Source organism: Pinus tabuliformis, chromosome 7 (genome assembly GCF_031772625.1).
Source record: "Pinus tabuliformis cultivar Carrire ecotype Pingquan chromosome 7, CPIR1, whole genome shotgun sequence".
Taxonomy (NCBI): Eukaryota; Viridiplantae; Streptophyta; class Pinopsida; order Pinales; family Pinaceae; genus Pinus; species Pinus tabuliformis.
Genome location: NC_142293.1, coordinates 543,208,383 through 543,217,537, shown reverse-complemented (window position 1 = coordinate 543,217,537; position 9,155 = coordinate 543,208,383). Strand labels below are relative to the sequence as shown.

General features: G+C 33.0%; 1 long non-coding RNA gene across 1 annotated transcript; it reads left to right on the top strand.

Moving 5' to 3' along the window:
* The first annotated feature begins 7,459 nt into the window (after window positions 1-7,459).
* Window positions 7,460-8,024, top strand: LOC149248475 (uncharacterized). The gene is made up of 2 exons (XR_016265741.1): window positions 7,460-7,644; window positions 7,933-8,024. It is a non-coding gene; the product is annotated as an uncharacterized LOC149248475 (long non-coding RNA).
* Window positions 8,025-9,155: the final 1,131 nt, after the last annotated feature.

Below are 9,155 nucleotides of genomic sequence, written 5' to 3'. Positions count from 1 at the left end.
GACATCATTATCGATCAAGACTTAGCCCACTTGGTCAAATAATCTATTTGGATCAACTCGTGTTTCCAAATTTCTAGATCTCTTTCTCATTTCAGAAAAACTCCTAGATAAAAATCTAAAATTAAAACAATGGGTTACATTAGGAAGGGAACCAAATCATAATCCTATCCTTCTAAATGTTGAAGATTTTCCCTCCAATCCCCCGTCCCTTTCAATAAAAATCACTCCTAAGTCAATGATCCTTCCCTCCATTATGTCATAAAAACTTATTGGATCTCCTACTCATCAACCGGACTAGAATCTCCATCTATTCAGTTCTAAGACAATCTCAAAAGAGTAAAAGTAACCATTTCTAGGTGGGAAAAGCTAAAAAGGTAAGTACACACAAGAACCTTTTCTGATATTCAAACAAAATTGAAAGACTCTAATCAAAGTCTCTTAGTGGAGGATTCTCTAGCCCATAGAGAGGGAATTAAATCCCTAGAGGAATAAAGGAGTAAAAAGCTTCTATATAGAGAAAAAAATGAAAAATAAAAAGTTGGGATATTTACCTATAAGTGGGTGGTGAAAGCATTAAATAGTTTCATAGAAATTCCAACCATCGGAAATCTATCAATACTATTCGGAGAATTCAAAAGAGTGTTTTATTTATGGGCACATCATTCCATCATATTTCCTTTGAAGTATGTAATACTTCTAAGACATCTTCCTATTAATTTTTCTAAGAGATTGATGGTTCTTTCCTTTAGATAATTGCATTTACACACTCTTCAACATTTACATATTTCATTCACCTCAAAACATTATAACATCATCAACAATTATGTAGAAAGAAGAATAACATTAACAGTGTAATAGAATATAAAGGAACAATAGAAGAAAAGCATACACAATAGAGACACTAGGATTTTATTGGATATTAGGGAAAGATCTCGTAAGGGGGAAAACCCATAATTAGTTGTTCTTCTTAATTAGGTTTTCATTAAGGCTCAACTGAGATACTATTGTCACTCCGACAAACACTCCAAATTTTTTCTTACACTTGAATTTTTGAGCCTACTGAGGATCTTACAATCTGTCGTTCTATGTGAATCGTGGTCACTTCATGATTGATATACATTTTGGTCACTTCGTGGTCATTCTGAGGATCTTACAATATGTCGTTCTTTGTGAATCGTGGTCACTTCACTGAAAAATAATAATTTTAAACACTCAACAAAAAATATACATTTTGCATATATATATAATTAAAAAAATACGTATTTCAAGAATTTTTCGCTAAAAAATACATGCTAAATAATTTTTTATGGAAAAATTCAATAAAAAAGGTTAGAAAAATAGCAAAATTTGTTCAGGTTTTATCAATTTATATCCAAATATGATGACATTTGATTTTTTTTTTTTTTTTTTCCAAAAAAGGTGATTGAGATAAAATTAAAAAAAAAAAAAAAACAAAAAATTTGTAAAAAAATAAAAATAAAACATACAACTTAAAAAACCAATAAAATTAAAAGAGAAAAAATCCTTAAAAAAAAATTATTTAAAAAAAACATTGAAAAAACATAATAAACACATTAAAAAAGAAAACAATATACTATTGAAAAATTATATTGAAAAAAAAAAAATCAAAATTAAATTAATTTGTTTTTGGTAGGTAAGCACCCACAAGGGATTTGAACCAGTGACCTATCACAAGGAGTGCCTTAACAGTGCACCCATTCATCGTCAATCCAAAGCCCCTGTGGGCTACATCAAAATTAAATTTCATTAACATATTCCAAAAAAGAAAATTATAAAACATTAATATAAAAGTAAAAACCTACAAATTAATAAAAACTGCAAAAATAAAATAAAAAAAGAAACACATTGAAAACAATTAAAAATAAAAGAATATTTAAATTAAATCAAAATTAAAAATTAAAAATTAAAATCGTGTCCATTGCTTAGGCCATTGGGTCCTGGCAGTCCAATTATCGAAATAGGACCACCACAGCCGACGGCTCTTTGGGCTAGGCAAGGGGCATGATCTTTATTTTATTTTTAATTTAATTTAAATATTTTTTAATTATTCTTTCTTTTATTTCTTTTCCAATGTTACTATTATTTTGTATGTTTTTTATGATGATGGTGATGATGGTTAATGTCCACTGAGACCAAACTTTGGTCTATCGGACCTAAAGAAACTAATTATTTAGTTTGATTTAAGATTTTATTCCTATGCTCAAAAAGCTTGGAGAGAAGCCTCTTGAGCTCACGGTAATTTTGACAACGTAAAAGGCTAGGAAGGTCAGTATTGCAACAAAGATTTTGAAACTGAGATCTAATGTGGTTGTACGTGGGGCACTCTAAGAGGAAGTGATTTTCATCCTCGATGTTCGTATTCTCACAGATATGGTAGAACCTTTTCATCCATGGTGTTTTAGGAACTGCCCAACAACCGATTTCACTATGGAGCTCATGAGAGTTCGTTCTAATCTTGGCTATATTGATTTTCTTCTTTGAACTAGTTAAAACAGAGAGATACTTCTGATCTTCTAGGGTGGGGTTGATGACCTCCATATAATATCTTAATTTTCTTTTAGTTGCTAAATCTTTCTCACACCACAATTTTTCTTTGAACTTAGAAGTAACAATATTTTTAATGTTATTAATGTTTTGCAATGCAACATTCTCATCGATCTCCCAATGGTTTAACTAGGCCCTGGTGTCTTTATACCAACCTCGATTGAGCCTTAGGTGGTTTTTGCTAGAATTTAAAGCTAGCTTAGGAAGTCTATGGTCTGCTATGTTATTGAGTTTGTGCTTGTACAACAGAAACCTAGTCATAGCTAGGCTCTCGATAGGGGAAGGACCCACTTCTATAAGGAGAATAGGATAGGGTGTGTTGCTTTTAATATTGAGGTTATACGTTATAAAATGCTTCTGGATTTGCTCAATCTTTCTCCAAGATTCTCTATAGATGCTACAACCCCAAACCTCAAATTCATATAAGATAACCAGAGTGACTAAAGTTAATTTTTTTTAATTATATAATATTTTTTATTTTGTATGTTTTAGATGTTATTTTAATGTTTTTCAATTTTGTTTCTTTGTTTTCTTATTTATCTAATATTTTTTTTGTTAATCTTTTTAAACAGAATCTTAAATTATGTTTTTTGGAAATATTTTCATGTATTTTTCTTCTCATTAATTTTTTTTTTTTTACATTTTTTTTTTTGGATTTTTTTCATTTATATATATGTGTGTGTGTGTGTATATTTTTATTTACTTGTTATTATTTTAAAAAAATGTGTTTTTTTTTTTCTCTCTCAATGGTTTAATTTTTGTATTTTTTTGTTATGTTTTCTATTTTTTTTTATGTTTTAATATATATTTTTATTTACTTGTTATTATTATTATTTTATTTTTTTATGTTTTAAATTTTAGTTTCTTTTGTATTTTTCATTTATATATATATATATAATTTTATTTTATTTCATTTTTTCCTGCAGGGTTTATGTTGATCCTCGACTAGCAACCTAATCTCATTATGTGTCAATTTGATAGTTGATTTTAATTTTTCCATTATAATGGATCGAGTTTGCCCCCACAATGTGTCATTTTTGTGGTTGGTCTTTAAGTTTTCATTAGAATGGGTTGAGTTTGCCTACATTGTGTGTCTATTTGGGTTGATTTTTTTTTTTGCAATCTGTGAAGTTGTCTTAGGCTAATATTTTAAAGTCATTATACTTTTAGCATTTAAAAAAAAACTACTTTTGCTATAATGACTCTTTCATTCAAGTGTTCATTTTTTAAGTTTTTTTATTGATAAATTTTTTCAATAATGCCATGGTTGAAATATGTTGAAAACTTAGGCTTTCTGTAGTCATGATCTTTGGTTTTAATTCCATGGTTGAAAATTTGTCAAAATTTTAAGTTTTTTTCTGAGTCATGATATTTTACCGTTAATGTTATGGTTAAAATCATTCATAAGTATTTTATCTTTAACACCATGGCTAAAAATCATTGGAATTTTAAGGATTTTCAGAGATGTGATATTTTATCTTTAATGTCATGCCTAAAAATCGTTGGAATTTTAAGGTTTTTTGGAGTCATGATATTTTATCCTTAACGTATTTGCTAAACAATGTTGAAAATTTACCTCAAAAACAAAACATTAATCCAGCATCAACATTTTTCATTTTTGAGTTGTTTTTCATGTTTTTTTGGAGTTTTTTGGCGAAAGTTCTCGTTTTGAGTTTACAGTTTTCATTTGATAGTTTACATTGTTATTTGAAAACAACTGTATATTGGAGTAAATCCTCCACCAAAAGGAAAGTAGTTCTTTCATGTTCTGAAGTGATATGCGAGTTTTTGAGGCACGGATATGTGAGTTTCCTTAAAGGAATAGATGTGGTAAAAGAATGTGAAAAGAATTTCATTCGTTTGTGATAAGAGACATGAAAAGAATGCAAAGTCCTCAAGATAGATGCGAGTTATTCCTGTGATGACATGCAAACTCTAGAAGGAATTTTATGATTGTGTTATGTAAGCTATTGAAGGATTATGATGTCTTTGGACTATGATCTACAGGGAGGAAAAATTTCTTTGTGAAGACAAGACATTTAAATGGAATATTAGTGATAGATAAATGATAAAACAAGATAGTGAATGGAGGGATGACTTGGGGATCTCATGGAGGTAGTTATCTTGGCCTTGGTCCTGAATATCTCATATTATCTTATTTTATAAGAAGTGGATTGTTCAAGCTTTTCCCAATTGTGGGGTTTTTCCATAGCTTGGAGTGTATATCTTGTGTTCTTGTGATCTTCATGCATTTTATGTTTTGTTAATTACTTGAAAGAATAAATAATAAATAAAAGGCCAACAAATCTCACAAGTAATTATCAAGGAAGGTGAATCAACCTTAATCTACAATTATCTTGATCTTCCAATAAGTTGCAAGATAGATTATAGTGCAATTGGTCTATAGTTGAGTGGAGAGTGGAAGTCCCCTCTTTAGTTGCTAGCTTATCTAACTCATTCAAATAATTATAATGATTTATTCATATTTTTTTAAAGGATGATGACTATGCTTGTTATGTTATTGGTTGATATATGGCTTTGTATAATTCATGAAAGAATGTCTAAATCAATGTATAATCATGGTTGATAAGCTATCTTAAGTCTCCATGGTGATAAGGAATGCTTCAATAAGGTAATTGTTGTTATATTCATGAATTTGTATGATAACTTACATGCTTATGATTGATTTTTGGAAGTGCACTCAGTTAACCTATTATCTTGTAAGCTCTTAGTTATCATATATGTTTATGAATTATATAACATAAACTTGAATATAGTTATCATGCATGTTATGAAGTTAATTCATATGATGTGTGTTGAATGAGTAGACAGTGAGAGCTAATGGTCACTTAGCCTATGGCACTCCTAATTTGTTTAGCAATAAAACCATAAACTAACTACTATCTCCACTAAGAATTATTGAGAGAATGTGCCAGGGAAAATAGAGGGTATTTTCAATAACTCTTTGAAGGACTTGAAATTAGTGAGAAAACCATTGGTTAACAAGATGTTTTCAAAAAGTTTATGTAAAAACTCAAAAAATTGCTCCATTGAAGCCCTCGAAAGTATTCCAATAAGAAAACCCCCATATTAACTTAAATAGAAAACTCTAAGAGGGAATACATAAGAAAAACCCTCAAAAAAATATGAAAATGAAATTCATGAGAAATGCCCTCTTTTAAAAAAGAAAGAAACAATGAATGTAGCAACCAAAATATACATATAAACCCAAAAACCAAAATTAATCAACTTGTGATTATTGCAGGTACTAGGGTAATCATGTTGTGTACTCTAGAAAAACAATAAATGTAGCAACCAAAATGTACATCTAAACCCAAAAACCAGAATTAATCAACTTGTGATTATTGCAAGTACTAGGGTAATCATGTTGTGTTTTCTAGAAAACCTGCAACGCCTATAGAAATTGTCAAATAAAAGATTATTGTTGAAAAGGCATATCGAAAAACCTGTTAAAAAAAGTGTTAGTCCAAGATCTTAATGCCAAATTATGTTTAACACTGATAAAACACATAACAACACAGTGAACAAAATGATCATTAATGGAAAACATGAAGTTTCCCTGTAGCATGCAGTCTGAGGAGTTGGTAAAGTGTGGGTTGGAAGCCAAATGCTTTGTGGATAAAAATTACCTCATTTACCAATAAAATTAAAATATAGAGCCTACGCCTAGATCAGTGTCATGGAAATTTCATACCCTAGAGGAAGAGGAAATGTTAAATGACAGGATTAGGAGGGTAGTCGTCCTGATCAATTGATCCCCCAAGCCTCCCTAACCGTGTGACTATCTTGAAACATATTGAATGTCCATTTATGACCTCGTCACACGGATGGGTTAGAATTGTGGTTTTCATGCTCGACCACTGGTGTGAGGACCCACACGAATATAAAAAAAAATTAAGCATGGATATAGCAAGAACCTAAACTATAAGGAAGTTGGCATATCATATAAATGCTCCACATTGGAATGGCCCGGTGTAATAATAATTAATTATTACATGTCTAGAGTTCACTTACAAGGCAAAACTTACATCAAGAAGATGGAGATATAGTGGATAGACAAGGATTCTTCAAGTAAATGTGGAACCCAAGATTGATTTTAAAATTTACATGTATTAAACATATATATACTTTGTTCCAAATTTGAATTAGAAAGTTTATAGTATAGATTGGTTTCTTACAAATATATGTTTTCTTTTTTAAAGTAAAAGTAAAATGAACAATGCTGGCAAGAGTTCCTCTATACAACACATTAAGGACATACACATGGATTTAACAAGTATTTCTATTGTATCCAACATATATATACTTTATTAGTCCCTGCCATCTGGCATCCGGCAGGGACTATAGTAATCGATATGACCCCTAGATAGCATTACTTCACCCCTTTTAGGAATCGATTTTTAGTAATTCGGAGTGCTGTTTGGCGATTAGATCAAGTTTTCAAGGATGTCTGCCCTCCCCGCCAGGATGCCAAAGGACTGCCATCTTATTTGGCCTCTTCCCGGGGCGGGAGAGGCCAAAGCTTAGGTTATTTCGGAAATAGGCGTGTATGTTTCGCTGTGACCGTCAGTGGTCTGATTTTAATGCTAACATTAATTCATCAATTCATATGCTAAGGTTTCTGCAAACAGGCATATGCTAAGGTTTGGCATATTCTCCGGCGGCAAGTGTTCAGCATGCAGGGGGCGGCAAGTGTTCAGCATGCAGGCTGCATGCACTGCAGCGGTTGCATTAAAGCAACTTACCTGCTTGTTGGTGTTCGATTTGGTCAGAAGAGCCTCTCCGCCACTGGTTTCGGCTTGGTCCGTCAAGCTGCAGATTCCCCTCCCTCGCCTCCTCGCCCCCGAAAAGCCTCCTCGTCCCGAAAAATTGGGGGGTCCTGTAACTCCACGGCTTGTTTTACTGCCTTGATGTCTTGGGTTTATTTGCTTCCAATTGAGCTGTAGAATATGTTTCGGATGCTAATCTCCATTTTTCTTTGTGTTAACAGGAAAGAGGGACTGGTCAGGTGTGACGAGATGCAAGCCCTGGTCGCGTCATGGGTTCATTTGTCTATAGGTATGTGAAACCCTTTGCCTACATTACCTCGTTGACTCTTATCGCCTGGTTTTCCGATTCGAGTGCTAAATGTCTGCGTTAAGAATGAGGGCGGTACTGTTGATTAGGAATCTCTCTATTCATTGTTTTTTTTCTCCTTCATCATTTGCGAATAGCGTTACCAGAAATGATTTTCCTTTGATGTGGTGAAAGCGGCCTCTGGTTTTGACCTGTTGTTTCTAATTTCTTATTTTGTGGCCCATGGTCGGGGTAGGACCAGTTTCCTCCACAGATTTACTTCCGTTTTAGTCTATCTGTGACAGGCTACCTTCCTATCGGCTCGTGACACTCGTTCTCGACCTGTATTGGGGTTTCCCTTTTTCCAGTACTGATGTTTACGACTTTATGACAGTTTTGAATGAATTATTCTAGGTCATATCCCCCTCTGTCCTTGTATTGGTTTTTCTTGACCCTACAGGACTTGGTATGATTTCGAAATTACATTCTCATACTCTTCTTCACATGGATCATCGTACTCTGTCTATTCGGATGCACTGCTGGCACCGCCTGGACCATTGTCAATCTCTCCCATTTCGCGGTCAGTATTCAATTCATTGCTTTTCTGTCATTAATTTCCTGAAAATCGACTCTTTAGGGTTTATGTTTTGGGGCCGTAACAGGTTTCGTGCAAACCAATTACTTTTCATTACGTTTTTCTTTCCTTCAACTCTACCTATTGTATCAATGTTCAGATTGTATCCATGTTAAATCTGAAGTATATAATTAGATTCACTGTGAAAAAACATACCTGTGCAGACAAAAAATGTATGGAAGTTCTTACATGCAGAATATTAAGAGGTTATTAATGACTGTGCTTTTGGAAATTCTTACATGCAGAATATTACCAGATTATTAGATTATTACCTTTCGGCAAAGGTAATGAGCACTGGCTATGATTGACTATCAACTGCCCTTCTGGCACTGACTAGCCCCAGCTAGGCTAGAAGTTGCAAGTTCGACTGCCCCTGTATTGAAGTTATTCTCAAGCGCCAGCAAAGTAGCAAGTGGGTTCCCTACCGGGTTGGCATTCTGTTCTTTCAACATAACAAGGGTTGGCATTCTGTTATTTCAACATAATAAGTTCGCCTTTCTCTGCATTATGCATGTCGCACCTCATGCCAAGCCATTGCCACTATCCTGGCCAACCACCTTACTTACCAGCATGCCAAGCTCAGTCAAAAAGCCATCGAGCTATGAGAGTTGAATAGGCTTGTCTGTACGATGAATTCTCACCTTTAACCAAGTGAAATCATCTTTAGCCGTTGTTGTTTCAGTCACAAACCGAGAGCATCCAATATCATGTTCGGTGATGACCAAAAATCCCATTGCCATTCCAACATCCCACTATCCATGCTGAGCAAACCTTCTCTAAATCTCTCTGTCGAGTAAATCAATTTGCTCAGAATAAGAAATAAAAACTCAGAATAAGAAATAAAAATCAATTTCATCGTCACAATTTCTTTAATTGTGAA